This window comes from Cheilinus undulatus, linkage group 24 (genome assembly GCF_018320785.1).
Source record: "Cheilinus undulatus linkage group 24, ASM1832078v1, whole genome shotgun sequence".
Taxonomy (NCBI): domain Eukaryota; kingdom Metazoa; phylum Chordata; class Actinopteri; order Labriformes; family Labridae; genus Cheilinus; species Cheilinus undulatus.
In genome coordinates this window covers 21,143,156-21,158,299 of record NC_054888.1, presented here as the reverse complement: position 1 = coordinate 21,158,299, position 15,144 = coordinate 21,143,156, and the positions used below count along the sequence as shown (strand labels likewise).

General features: G+C 39.8%; 1 long non-coding RNA gene across 1 annotated transcript in view; it reads right to left on the bottom strand.

Annotated features, from left to right (window-relative positions):
* The window catches only part of LOC121506497, a 50,528-nt gene extending 36,252 nt beyond the window's left edge, over window positions 1-14,276 (bottom strand). Inside the window, exon 1 of the long non-coding RNA XR_005991660.1 lies at window positions 13,939-14,276. This is a non-coding gene — a long non-coding RNA (uncharacterized LOC121506497). The remainder of the gene's footprint in view (window positions 1-13,938) is intronic.
* Between the last annotated feature and the right edge of the window lie 868 nt (window positions 14,277-15,144).

The following is a 15,144-nucleotide window of genomic DNA, read 5'->3' as shown; positions in this document are numbered from 1 at the left end:
TTTAGCTTTTAGCAAGGCCTGCTGATGTTGGAGAGAAGAGGGGATAAAAAAAAGAGGAGAGAGGAGGAATCAGGACGGAGGCTGTAATAGGAGACGCTCAGCGGGAGGGCTGTTTACTGTCACTGAAGGAGGAGAGACAGAGGGGTGAGATGGGGAGAGGGAACGGTTGAGGATCAAGAGGAGATGGGGGAAGTTGAGGAGAGAAACAGAGTGAAAGAAAATGTTTCTAGCCTTTAGCATCAGAAATACTAAATATTGAAGCATTCATGATCCAAAAAAAACATTCAAAAGTTCATGTGATAGTTTTCTGTGTAATTGACAGAGTTTTTCTTTAAGGAAAGCAACTCTCCTCTAAAATGTTCATGATTTGGTTCATATGTGTGAAACGGCACCTGGCTCAGTAAAAAGAGAACTCAGAGATTCTCTGACAGAGCTCAAAATCAAACCCGTTTAACCCGACTGAAGCCTCACAGTGAGAGCAGCTGCTCTGATTTAACTGTCAAATGTCCATTTGACTCAAACACGTTTAAAATCAGGAGCAGGATTAGCCGGCAGCAGAGAGGATGCACCAATGTGTTCGTAATGATAGGAGAGGTTTAAATCACTGCTGACTGTAATCACATTTTGAGGTTTTCATGTTCGCTAACGCTGCAGCTACACCTGTCACCTGAACCTCTGCACCAACCAGACGACTTGTTGCATCAGAAAGTTACAGGATTATCGTGCCATGTTTACACCAGTACGACACAACATAACAGTGCCAGGGTTTTGTTGATCAGTATCTGGTGAGTTTTACTGGAGTAGTAGTTTAAAAAGCTGGCAACGTGACAACAACATTACATGCACAGACTCTTCACCAACACCAACTCTTTGGATGAATCAGCAGGGTTCTAAAAAGCTCCAACTTTCTCCCTGTTTATATATGGAGCAACTATTGTAGCAAAACTGTTTGCAAATGTGTAAAAAGATCTGCACACAAATCCGCAAATGTGTAGGTAGATTTGCAAAGGTCTGCAAATGTGTGCAAAGATATTCAAATATGTGCACATATCTGCAAATGTGTGCAAAGATCTGCAAATGTGTGCACAGATCTGCAAATGTGTGCAAAAATTTTAAAATGTGTGCACAGATCTGCAAATGTCGGAAATACTTGCAAATGTGTGGACAGATTTTCAAATCTGTTAAAAGATGTGCAAATTTGTACAAAGATCCACAAATGTGTTGGCAAATGTGTGGACATATTTATATTTGTCGACTGATGTATTTTGGTTCAGGAACTCTCTCTTTCTTTTGCTCTACATTGACAGAGTTCTAACAAGCCATCAATTATTCTCTGCCTCTCAGTTAGCTGTCGATACACACGTGACTTTTGCAACACTTCTATTAGCACCATCTGCAAATGTGCACTCAGATCTGTAAGTGTGAAAGCATTGCGTTTTGTTGCCCTCGGGCTGTCCAGCCTCATAGCATATGCATCACACAGACCAGTACTCAATGCTGAGTCAAGCAGCACTTTAGACCTAATCTCACAATTACAAACTGGTCTACATATTTGCAGAATTGGGTTCACATTAGTGGATCTTTATACAAACTCGTGACTCTTTTTTTTTTTTTTTTTAACAGATTGGCACACATGTGCAGAGCTGTACACACATTTGTGAATTTGTGCACACATTTGTAAACAGTTTGCATTAAGATGCAAAGTGATTACGCTGATTGCTTTGTGTGGAGGCATCTCAGTGCATACTGAGAAGGATTGCCTGGTATTTGTTTCTTAATACGTTAGACCTTCCAGAAATGTAACCGTATTACTACCAGGTAAAACATGTTATATAAGAAGCAGGTCAGACCCAGCACAGCGAGCTTAGCATGCCTCCAAAACCCTTCAAGTAAAAAAAGAAGAAGAAAACAATGTGGACATTAACGCTTAGGGGAGGTTGTGCACATTTTACTCGCTTTTCATTCAAACTGTGGTCACCTGGTATCTGAATGTCAGAGCGGATCATAGAGCCGCTTTCTCCATGCAACTAAAAAAAAAAAAAAAAAAAAAAACTGCACAAGTATGTTTTTAAGATTACACAACGAAAAATTTTCCAACAAATGCCAAATAATAAATGACAACAAAAAAATACCAGAGACAGATCAGAGACAGAGCAGCTCTGATTCAGTGATACTGAGGTAATATGCAGCTGTAAAGAGAGAGGAGAGAATCATTAACAAAAAGAATTGTCATATTCAGCCTAAATGAAACCACTTAAACCCAGTGTAAGCTTTGTTTCTTTGTGTAATGTCGTATTTTTCTCTCCTTCTGTGAGCTTTAGAGCTCTGTTCCTGTCTGCTTCTGTTTCAGGTCAAAGATCAGAAAAAAAGAGGAATATAAGAAGAAAATAAAAAACGTCGTGCCTTCAACAAGTTTTTTACAATTTTAAATTTTGCACTGACCTCCAGATGGGAGCAGAAAAGACTGTATATTACATTTATATAAAGTGTTGTGTTGAAAAAAGAGTCACTCAATACTGTTGAACGGTGGGTGAACACTTCACATAGTTAGCATTATTCTGCCCTGTCTGTAAATCCTTGAAGATTTGCAGGTTTGAGAAAATAAACTGGGAACATTTTTGAAAAGGAGACAGTAACCTTGGAAGAAGTTGATGTTTTTTTTTCAAATATATAGAATAAAGTTGCCAAGAAGTCAGCCAACTTAAGGTGAAAATACTTTAGAAAAAACATTCCTTTCACTTACTGTACATGAAAAGATCCACATCTCTTTATGTCACTTTAATGCATTTTTACATTTAAAATGTACAAAAACAGTTTTTTTTTTAAGTCAGAAGAGTGAGTTTTTCTCAACACAAACTAAGATGCTCTGTAGATTAATAATAATAACAATTATTATTATAATCAGTTGGAGCAGTCCATCTGTGTCCCACATTGAAAATACAAGTTTTCAATTCCATTCCCATAAATTAAGTGTTCAAAATACAACCCCAATTCCAAATAAAGTTTGGGCACAGTGTAAAATGTCAAAATAAACAGAAGATAATGATTTTCCAATGTCATGAAACACATTTTATCCACAACAGAGCATAAACAACATATCAGATGTTGATATTTATTAATTCATGAAAAAGCTCATTTGGAATTTGATGGCAGCAACACATCTCAAAAAAGCTGAGACAGGGCAACAAAAGGATGGAAAAGTAAGCGATACTTCTGAAAAACAACTGATAAGGTAAACTGGCAACAAGTCAGTATTATGACTTTGTCTAAAGGAGCATTTTATAGAGGCAGAGTCTCTCAAAAGTAAAGATGAGCAGAGGTTGGTATCTGGGGCACCAATGATCTTCGTGGGGTGTGAGGGTTTGTCTGCTCTAAGGCTGCCAAAGTAAGATTTGAAAATATTGACTAAAACCATGAAAAAGCAGTTACTGAGTAGTTTATATAAAGGTCTTCTGATAAGAAAAGCATGCATCGGCCTTTTTGAGGCTTTTATCAGTGAAACACTGAAAATGTGTGGTAATTTTTGACACCAATGTGTCATTATTTCTTCGCTCTAGGGTCCTGGAGGGCTCTGCTTTTCTTAGGTACATGTAGAGGTGCTCCAAGGAAAAATGGTTGGAAAACACTGGTCTAGACCACTGGGTCTCAACTGTTGGGTCGGGACCCAAAAGTGGGTCGTGAATCCCTTTTCAGTGGGTTGCGGATGTGTGCCTGAGAAAAAATTGTGCCAAATTGTCTATGTGACTCTACAAAACCTGCATGTTTTTACCTGCTTTATTGTTTTGTTACACCTTTTGTACTGTTATAGGCCCTAGCTCTATTATCTTTTTTAATAAAATACATCTGATTGACCAAAAAAAAACTCCAAAATTTGGGTCACCATTTTCCTTCACGAGTCGATGGTGGGTCCCGGGACCCAACCAGCTGAGAATCACTGGTCTAGACTGCTGGTTCCCAACTTTGGGTCCAGGCACCCTTAATGGAAGTGCCTATTTTTTCAAAATCATGATTAGAAAAATAATGTATGTCGGGCCATTCTGTTAGTTTTTGAAAGAAACTCTTAAAACTTTTACTTTTATATTAATAAGAATCCAAACTCAAGTTTCAAATTTGCCAAAATGTTGAAGTATCCCTTTAACTTTTAATTTTTCACCGTGCCACTAATATGGGGCCACAGTAAAGGATAGTCTAATAAGATCCGAAATTTTGGAGAAATCTCTGTGAGCAAGGGGCAATTCAAAGGTCAATATTGTCAACACATTTGGCCGTGCCATCCACTGATAAAAGTTGAAGCTGTATTGTGCAAAGATGAAGTCAAATGGGAACAGGATCCAGAACCGTGCTGTCTTCTCTGGGCCAAAGCTCATTTAAAATGAACCGAGGCAAAAATGGAAAACTGTTCTGTGGTCAGATGAATCAAAATTTGAAATTCTTTTTGGTGCACCTGCGTGCGTTGTGGATGGGTTGGCTGAGAACATACCTGGAGAGAGGTACATGGGCCTGGCGCAAGCCTGGACAATAGCCATCAGGAGGCCAGAGCAGTACAGGACCATGGTTGCTATGGCGAGGTGCTGAACCTGCACTTGCTCCTCTACCTTGTAGTTTTGGATGAGACCCTTCACCTGCCCAGAGAAGGATGGATTACTGCTGACATGGCGTGTTCTTTACTGCACATAACAGTGTGTTTTGGGGTTTTAATTGGATGAGGATATTTCTGAGAACACAGCATTTGTGGCAGGGATAAACAGTGGAGGAAAACCTCCATTTTCAAAAATACCTGCCTACATATGTGCAAGGTCTGAGACAACAAAGCAAAATAATCTTTAAAAAATGTAACTATTCCTTTAAATTTGCACGTGCTCTGCTCTGTACCTTCACACAGAGTCTCCAGCCCTCACCTGTCGACTGCTTCACCTGCCCCGCTGGGATCGACTCCAACAACCGTCAATCATCCGTAAAACAATCCCGCAATGGACGGACGAGTCAGGAGAGAGGGGGATCGGGTTCACTCTCCTGGGGATCTGAGTGTGTGTGACTTAGCGTTTGTGTATGTGTGTGTTTTTGTGTGTGGGATCAACCAGCGACAGCTCAGCTCTGACTTCAAGCAGCTCAAGTTGACTCCAAGTCGACGGGCAGATAAACATTCAGGAGCGAGTGTTACAGGCTTTGTTGTCCTTCTAGAACAACCACTGAGAGCATTAATCCTTTAACTAGCAGAGGGAAACAACGACAGAACAACTAGCAATGCTCATTAAACACAAATAATTCTGTTTCACTTTGCACACTGATAAAAAAATCACACCATTACAGGATATAGCTAAATTCAGCAGTGCTAGCACCACCTGCCTTAGATCATCTTCGTGGGTTAACGCCCACATTCCTGAGCTGAATATTGCCACTAACTGGAGCTTTTTGGAGAATCACATCAGTGCTCACAAAAATGAAGCATCCAAAGAAAAGACCCCTGTAGCTACTGTGAAACATGGAGGAGGCTCAGTTATGTTCTGGGACTGCTTTGCTGCATCTGGCGCAGAGTGTCGAATCTGTGCAGGGTACAATGAAATCTCAAGACTATCAAGGCATTCTGGGGCCAAATATGCTGCCCAGTGTCAGAAAGCTTGGGTCATGGGTCCGGCAACAGGATAATGACCCAAAACACAGAGCTAAAAACAGCCAAGAATAGCTCAGAACAAAACATTGGACTATTCTGACGTGGCCTTCCATGAGCCCTGATGTAAATCCTCCTGAACATCTGTGGAAGGAGGTGAAACATGCAGTCTGGAGAAGGCACCCTTCACATTTGACACAGCTGAGCAGCTCATGAGGAGAAGGCCAAAATACCTGGGACAGGCGCAGAAGTCTCATTGACAGTTACAGAATCTGATTGCTTCAAAAGGTTGTGCAACTAAATATTAAGTTATCATCATTTTAGTCCAGGCCAATTTCATTAGTTTGTTTTTTAAAAATATTCTGTTGAGCCACAATTCAAAAGCAATGTCTGATTTTTATGAGTTTAAGCTTCAAGTTATTCCAGTGACCATTGTGGATCATCAGCATCAGTGGGAGGACGTCAAAAGACGGACAATATCAAAGACGGGTTCAAGGACTGCTCTTAGCCTCATCTTACCAACTGAGTGTGTGTGTGTGTGTGTGTGTGTGTGTGTGTGTGGGTGTGTGTGTGTGTGTGTGTGTGTTTGAAGGCGTGGGTCTATATTAATGTCCGCAGTTAAACGCTGTAATTATTGGCCCTCATTGTCCCCACAGTAAAGCCCATCAATCACAGCTGACTGTGTGTTTGTCTTTGAGTCAAAGGGAAAACTTTTATCTCCTATCAGATGACCAGTGAGGGAGAAAGAGGAGGAAAGGACAGAGGAAGAGGGACCACGGAGATTATTTGGTTTAGTTCTTTGTGCATTTTGTCGTCCTTCAATTGAGACATTAAATGAAAATACAGAGAGACAGTTCTGCTGAAGAGCCCAGAAAAAAAGAAACACACTGACATTTTCAAAATGAACAGCATCACTGTAAATGCAGCTGGTTTGAATTTATTTTGCTGCTGATATTACAGTTAATATTGCTTTGCCTACAGCTTATTTTATAACATATTTTGCAGCTGGTTTTCTACTGGTTATTAGCTTTTTTAGCGAGCTCTGCAACTGGTTGTCAAGTTTTATTGTAGCCAGTTTATTTTTAAGTGACCAGCTGGTTTGCATCTTATTTTGCAGATGTTTTTAGCATATTTTGCAAAATTTTGCATCTGCTTTACACTTAATTTTGCAGCAGTTTGAGTAGCTTCTTGGCTAATTTTGTAGCAGATTTGCACTTACCTATGCAGGTGATTGTGTATTATTTTCAACCACTTCTGCTACTGGTTATCAGGTTATTTTGCAGCTGGTTTGTTCTGGAGTTTTCCCCTGGTTTGCATGGAATATCCCTGCTGGATTTTAACATAGTTTTGCTGATTTAGCATCTGCATGATACCTAATTTTGCAGCTGGTTTAGATTTGCACATATCTTGCATTTTATTTTTCCACTAATTTTGACCATTTTTCCAGGTGGTTGTATGTTATTTTTGGCTAATTTTACAGCAGGTTTTGACGTTATTTTTCACAGTTTTAAGCTCATCTTATGGCTAGTCATAGCCGTTTTTTCACCTACATTTGTAGCTGGTTTATGGCTACGTTTGTTGTTGTTTTGCAGCCGGTCAGATTTTATTTTTTGGCTTATTTTGCAACCGGCATACACCTTTTTATGCAGCTGGTTTTATGCTAATTGCATGGCTATTGGCAGCTGGTTTGCATCTTATTTTGTTGCTGTCTGATCACAATTTTGCAGCTATAGCTCGCAGCGAATTTTTCAGCCAGATTTGAGCTCATTGTTTTATTTTGTATTGAACTCACGTCTTGTTTTGTGGTTGGTTAAATGCTTATTTTCAGCCAATTCTGCAACAATTCTGCAGCAGATTTGAACGCAAGTTTGCATCCAACTGTGCAGCTGATTTTTAGCTGCTTTTTTGCCTTTTTTCTACAGCTGGATTGTGCAGAATTTTTCAGCTTGTTTAAACTTATAATAGCAGCTTTCTGGTGAATTTTGTAGCAGATCTGCACACAACTTTGCATGGGATTGTGTGTCATTTTTGACCAATTCTGCAACTGGTTAGAAAGTTAACTTGCAGCTGGTTTGTCCTCAAGTTTTCACCTGGTTAGCATCTTATTTTGTTGGTAGGTTTTAGCTTATTTTTGTTTATTTTGCATTATACCTAATTTTGCAACTTGTTTGACTCTAATTCAGCAACTTTTTGGCTTATTTTGTAGCAGGTTTGTACCTAACTTTTCAGGTGTTTTTTTGGCCAAATTTTGAAACTGGTTATCGGGTAACGTTGAGCTGCTAATATTAAAGCTGGTTTAATGCTATTTGTAAGGTAATTTTGCAGCTTAATTTGCAAGCAGGTTTGCTTGATTTTTCTGTGTTCTTTTCTACTTTTACCAACTTTAAACAGTAACATTAAATTAATATAAACAAAGGGAGTTTACATGATATATATAAGTGAGGACCTTGAAAAACATAACTGTCTTTATTCTGCCCTTATTTCCAACCTTCCATGATCTGCAGACACTGACAAATCTGATCGCCGTGGGCAGAAGAAGTTCTGATAAAGACGAGGATGACACCAATAGACTATGAGAGTGAGCCCGGCCTGCGTCGATGCTGTATTCAGCTCGACAATCCTTGAAAACTCCCCGAAGGTTAGAAAACTTCACCGAGCCAGCGGCGCGGCTTCCCAGACTCGTCTTATTGTTGACGGCTCCACCTCGAGCACCGCGGCTCTCCAAGGCGTCCAAGGTTGTAGAAACAAAAACGCAGAAACAAAGATGGAGAGGCAGCGAGAGGAGAGAAAACGAGAGAGAACCGTTGCAAACAAAAAGTGAATACAGCTTCCCAAGGCTGCTCAGATTGGATCGATTCAGCGCTGAATGAGGCCTGTGAGGAGAGGTAAACATGCCGGATGATGTGTGTCTGTGTGGGAGTCTGAATCGAGTGAGTGAGCTCTTTGTCTTCAGTAAATGCAAGAACGAGGAGGAACGAGAATGAATCCTTCGTCCAAACCCATTGATTATGTACAAGGTTAGCGACTATAACAGGAAAATATTAAAAGCAGACAGTTGGACACAAACAGCGATATGAAGACCCTCTCCGTCTACCGCTCAGCGTCCTTGCTCCTGTCTGTTGTGCAGAACTATTTTTTATTTCTTTAACTCGGACACCGAAGTTAAGGAACACCCAAGTGCATCTTCTCCGGCTTTGGCAAAAACCATTAAAACAAGCCTTTTGTCATTTTGGTGCTTTTCTGGGTAAAATAAAGTCAAAAATCTGCGTTTTTAGCTCCTAATTTGATGTCAAAGGACATAAACGTGCAGCCAAGTATGCACTGCAGACACAACTGCTTCCACAAAATCTCCAGGTCCCCTTTTTTTAGCGGACATGGATGTAGGCGAGTCACATTAGAGCAACAACAGCAGCATTACAGCAGCTATGGTAACCCTCATGGGACATTTATCCAAAAGCAAGAGTGTATAATAATCACAGAGCAGTGTGATTACCTCACAAAGCTGCCCATACTCCCTCTCTGTCCATCTCTTAAAGCTTCAAGCTGATACACCTGTTCGCAGTCAGAATACGACCGGTCCAATCAGCATCACTGGAGGAGAAAGAAACAGGACTTAGAGATATTTGCATGTATGCAGCCACAGAGTCAGTCTGATCAGACCTGAACATTTATTAAATAAAAAACCAAGAACCACAGTCTCCTCTGTGGAAATCAAGTTTTTGCTCTTCACCTCTTCTCCACTGAAGCACTTGCAAGATCTAAAATTACAAACCAGCTCCAACAAAGTAGGGACAGGGCCATCATCACCACTGTGTAGCATCCTCTCTTCTTTTAACAACAGTCCATAAACATCTGGGAGGAGAGGTGGCCAGTGACTGGAGAGGAATGTTGTCCCATTCTTGTCTGATGTAGGCATCTTGTTGCTCATCAGTCCCTGGTCTTCTTTGTTTTTGTTTTATGATGCTCTAAATTTTTCTACAGGGGGTCTAGATTGCAGCCAGGCCATGCTGTTGTAAAGGAGTTGGTTTAGCATTGTCTTGCTGAAACAGTTAAGGCCTTCCCTGAAGGAGCAACATCGAACCGTGCCCAGGCCCACTTGCGTATTTACTCGGTCTGAAACAGCAGGTAGCTGTTTTACTACTGACCTGAGCAAAGATTATTTTTGTTTTGACCAAAGTCAATCCTGCAGCCATGGATGATTAAAATCACTTTTTAAGATGCCAGCAACTTTGCTCTTCATATCTGCACATCTACTACAGCTCAGAGGATTTTTATTGACTTTTTATTGACTTTTAGGAGACTTTTATTGCCTTTGCACCTCCTCTCACTGACTCCAACTTGTGTTCAGCTGTAAGATGAGTCACAACAGACCATTTATTGACTAGATTCTGATGATTTCCACCCCTTATTGAGAAAAAATGTGAACAAACTGCTGCACTGTTGAAAGAACTTTAGTTTTTACGATGACATCATAAAGCTGATACGGCGCTCTTTCCCTTATCTGGGCGTGGTTGTGTTCACATCCCATCCGAACCGAGCCAGAGTCCACTTGACTCGCGCCCGAGACCACTTCCCAAGTGGGTCTGGGCCCGGTGCCCAGGCACGGTTCGTTTGCATTCACACTTCCTAGACAAACCGGACTTTAGGCTCAAGTACACTCAAATCTGGGACCGGGCCCCTAGTGTGAAAGCACTCTAAAATGCCCCTTTCATACCAAGACATGTAACCACCTGATGCCAATTAACCTAATTAGTAGTAAAATGCTCCTACAGCTGTTTTGCATTAGTACCGCTTGCTTTTCCAGTCTTTTGTTGCTCTGTACCTACTTTTTTGAGATGTGCTGCTGCCATCAATTTCAGATATTTTTCATGAAATGGTGAATCATGAAAATCTGATATGTTGATTCTATTGTAAATAAAAATGAGTTTATAAGATTTGAAAACCATTGCATTCTTTCTTGTTTCATTTTACACAGCGTCCCAACTTTTTTGGAATTGAGGTTGTACTATTAACTTGTTCCACTGTTCCCTACTCTACTGTACATGTTAACAACAGATACAATAATAAAACTTATCAGACAGGCCTTCAGGAGGGTTTATGCTTCAGGAGAGCTGATTAAAGATGTGAAATCATCTCTAAATCCACTCTGAATGAGGCTGAGCTCCTGTTGAATTCATCTGTATGGCCTTTTACTGTCGTCTTTCTCCATTTGACCCTCTCTAATTATCCATGTAATGATACAACCCAGGGGGGAAAGGGGATCTCCCTCTGTATCCACGTACACATTAACGGGGCCTCGCTATTCCCACAGCAGATAGAGAGCGTCCCGCTGAAAGGAGCGATGGAAGGGAGCGAATTTCAGCCGTTAATTAGAGCCGACCGCGCCTCGTATTCACAGCATGAAAACTACCTGAGCATGAAAACACGAGATTGTATGGTGGATTAAAAACTATGACTACAATAATATCCAGCTCACAAAGCTCTTTTAATATGAAGATTCATTCAGAAGGTTCATTTAGGGAGTGGTGTTCCTATGGACATGGACATCTACTATGGCAACTGCACTTCACTTGGCTTTAACCCTCAGGCATCACTTGGGACATTTCTGTCCATTTGGGCAAATTTTTCGTCTTTCTCAGCTCTCCATTTTGGCTGTGTTAGTTCATATGGTCGAATTTGTTGCAACAAAGTTTCTTTCAAGGCAAATTTTTGAATTCAAATTTTAACTGCTCTAATAGGTCAGGGGAACACTGTGAAACACATTTACTACCCTTTAAAGCCATTAAGGACAAAAATGTCCACTTCCAAAACACTGCTGTAAAAACTTGACAGATTCATATTTTTCTGCTTTTTTTTTTTTTTTGCATAAATCTCTAAAACAACTTCAGCTGTGCTCAAAACTACCAAACATTCAATCATTTTGAGGATTTTAACCCTTTAAATGCTAGTTTGATTACTTAAAGTCAATGTTTTTTATGAATAAAAGTGAAAAAATGTGATATCCTCCTTAAACCAATTGTCGGCTAGCTGGGGCATAATTTCTAAATCCAGCTTGGACATGCCAATGATTAGTCAGAATATTGACTTTGATGCATTTTTAGCTTTTGTGTAGCATCTGATTTAAAATTTACTACCCTTTCGAGTCATTAAGGACAAAAACGTCCACTTCCAAAAACGGCAATAAAAATATTATACATTAATATTTCTTTCTGCTTTTTTTGGTCAAATCTTTTGATCAACTTCATTTCTAATCAAAGTAATTGATTATTGAATAATTTTCAGAATTTTAACCCTTTAAATGCCAGTTTGATTACAGGATGGTCATATTTTTTATAAAAAAGCTCTCAAAACAGTAATTATTTTCCAGTTAACTAATGTTAGGGGGGTGGGGGTGTTTTTTTAAAATCAGTCCTGGTTATGCCAAACATTAGCCAAAATATTGACTTTGATGCATTATTAGTTTCTTTGTAGCATCCGATTTAAAATGTACTACCCTTTCGAGTCACTTGGGGACAAAAACGTCCCATTGACTCCCATTCAAACCACATTTTTTTTATCTCACAGCCATTGCATGATATAATCATGCATTCTGTAATGTTATGGTTTCATTTTTTGAGAAAAACAGTGAAATTTGTCATTTTTACTGTTCATCACTAAAATCAGCCATTTACCCATTCATGAAGCCTGCAACGGAGTGGACTCGAGTCTTCCCAGGAATCACACATCTGGCAGCAGAAACATTGTGATTAGTTGTTTGATTTGTTGATTAAATGTTTGGTAGTTTTGAGCATTAGTTTTTATAGCAGTTTTTTGGAAGTGGTCATTTTTGTCCTTAATGGCTTCAACGGGTAGTAAATTAAAGTGATGCCTGGGGGTTAAAATTCCAGGCTTTAAAATTTATTTTTTGAGAAATTATATGTGTGTCATTAATCCTTGAGGGGTTTTTGTTGTCTCAGTGAAGTCAAAGCATGCCACTGACTGAAAAGGATGACTTCTGGGCTCCTTTTATAAGGTTACGCTGCCCCCTGCAGGAGGTCCAGGTATACTGCAGAGCTATGTGGCTAAACCAGCCGATATATTAAAACACTAACTTTAATAGGCATCAGTTTTAGCAGATCTCATCATAGGTGATCAAAAAAGTTTGTATCAGTCCCAAACTAGACAGAACTGTCAGCCTGTATTTGTAGTTACAGTTGTGTATGCAGCTAACACATTATAATCAATGATTTAAAAGTAAAAAACAAGAAATAGTTTCTCTCCCTGCAGCACAAATCCATCAGCGGCTGACAGCTCAGACCTTTAAACAGAGAGGAGGGTCACAGCAGTTATGTGAGATCGATAGCGGCCACACACAAACACGAGCGGAGACATCAGAGAGAGCGACAGAGCGCTCATGGACGCAGATAACTGCTCGTGTGTCTCCATCCTTTTATCCACAGCCGAAGCTTAAGCTTACAAATTAAAGGGTCATTCTGGTGTTTTGAAACCTGCCTAAGCTTAAATAAAAACCAAACCATACCCAACCCTGGTCCTGGGCTGGAATACCTGTTCAGTGAGAAACAGGCAGACAGGTGAGAATCAAGAAAAATTCTGCTAAAATATGTGGAAATTTCTGTTTCAGGGTAAAATCTGACATTAAATTCAGTACTTTTAACACCTTTAAGAAGACGCTCTCATGCAAATCTGCAGTTTGTGATCGTTTACATTAGTAACACATGTTTTGTGCTGACTGAACGATAAAGATGTGACAACATACAATAAAAAGGCTGGTAGTACCTTATTGAAGTATACAGATTAAGCTTTCTTGAAGCATTTTAAGAGAACAGAAAAAAGAAAAAAGCCCTTGTGTGATAAGCTGACAATGGAGGGTCTTTTTTTTTTAGTTTTACCACCTAGAAAAGCCATGTCACAGTCAGTCAGCATACAATTAGGTTTTGAGAAAAAAAGACAGCATTATTTCCCATCTTAAGCTTCTTATTAAATTCTTGAATTCAGATTTTGATGCAACACTGTCAAATAACTCCAACACTGAAGACCATTTCTCTCAGAGCGGAGTTGAAATCATGCTATGTGCTACTGTGTTGTCAACAGAGGTGGAAAAAGTACAACAGTATTGTACTCAAGTAAAAGTAAACGTTTTAACTAAAACAATAAACGTAAAGACATTCATAAGTACACACTCCGTCCTCATTTATGACAGCGCAGATGTCACCAGATAACACGGTCGCCTTTTTCACCGTCACACCAGATTCGTAGCGAACACGAGCAGCAAACCAGTACACAGAAATGTACCGAAGATAAACCAAACAATAAAAAATAATTTAGCTTACTTGTATTTGATGTCCAGGTCCATGTTTATGTGTAGCTGTAGAATCCGTTAAAGCCTCCCTACGTGTTTGTTTGCTTACATCCTTTCAGTCCGCCGCTGCTAGCTTAAACAGTCTTAAACACCAAGCTAACTAGCTACCGTTACTGCGTCATAGCGCCATCTTTGCGTTGTTTTATTTAAATTTGAAGAAGTTATGCCGTCCTTCATGTTGAGGAAATGGTGTAAAGAGTTTCATAAGTCACTCAAAAGGTGATTTTTCCATCGTGTTGTCCACCTACAGTTGAAGAGGAGGCTAACTGTTTTTAATCAAAGGTCATCTGTGTCACCTGGCAGGTGTACCTTCGGTCAGTTCAGGCTGTAATACTTTTCATGGCCATAAGGAAAGAGAGACGAACTCTACATAGATGTAGGCATAATGAAATAATGCTACATTATTCTCTTTTTTAGCAGACTAAAATTTAAATTTAACAAGGCTAACATCAATTATTCAAAACTAATAGGCCCAACAAAGCAAACAAATAACACAATATCAGCAAGCAGATATTATTTAAGGGTCTGTGTTCATTTGTTCAAGTAATTGCATTTATTATAAAGACAGAATGATGTCCACTTTGTCCTCAAGTGTTCCGGCCCTTGTATTTACCTGTACAAGCCCTCCAGGGCTGGCTGCTGAGAAGCATCCCCACAGCATGATGTTGCCACCACCGTGCTTCATAGTGTTTGTGGTGTCTGCCAGCATGGTATCTTGTTTCATGTCCAAAAAGCACAAACTAACGCACTCACCTTTTTTAATGAATTTAGTTGAACAAAGCAAAAGAATCTGAAAAATCAGAAGTATATCAAAGGCTTTACCAGGATGTATTTGTTTTATGCCTATTATCTGCACATATTCTGTATTATTGAACAAAAAAAGGAGGGAACATACAGTATGAAGAAGCCATCTTGGACATATGTGTCTCGCATATTTGAAACCCTGCCGTTTATATTGATTCACTCCTGTTTTTGATACTCTGAAATGATCTGCAGCCTGCATGCAAAAGCAGAGTCGAGCACTGGCCTTGGGTGCAGAGAGAAACCTTGAGCTTACTGTACATTGTTCCCATGTTCTCACGTCGACGCCTACGAGCTTTCAGCTAACTGCACGTCTTCACGGCGTACTTTGTCTGCTTTGTGTTTGATTCTATTGTGTGTCAGATTGTTGACGAGG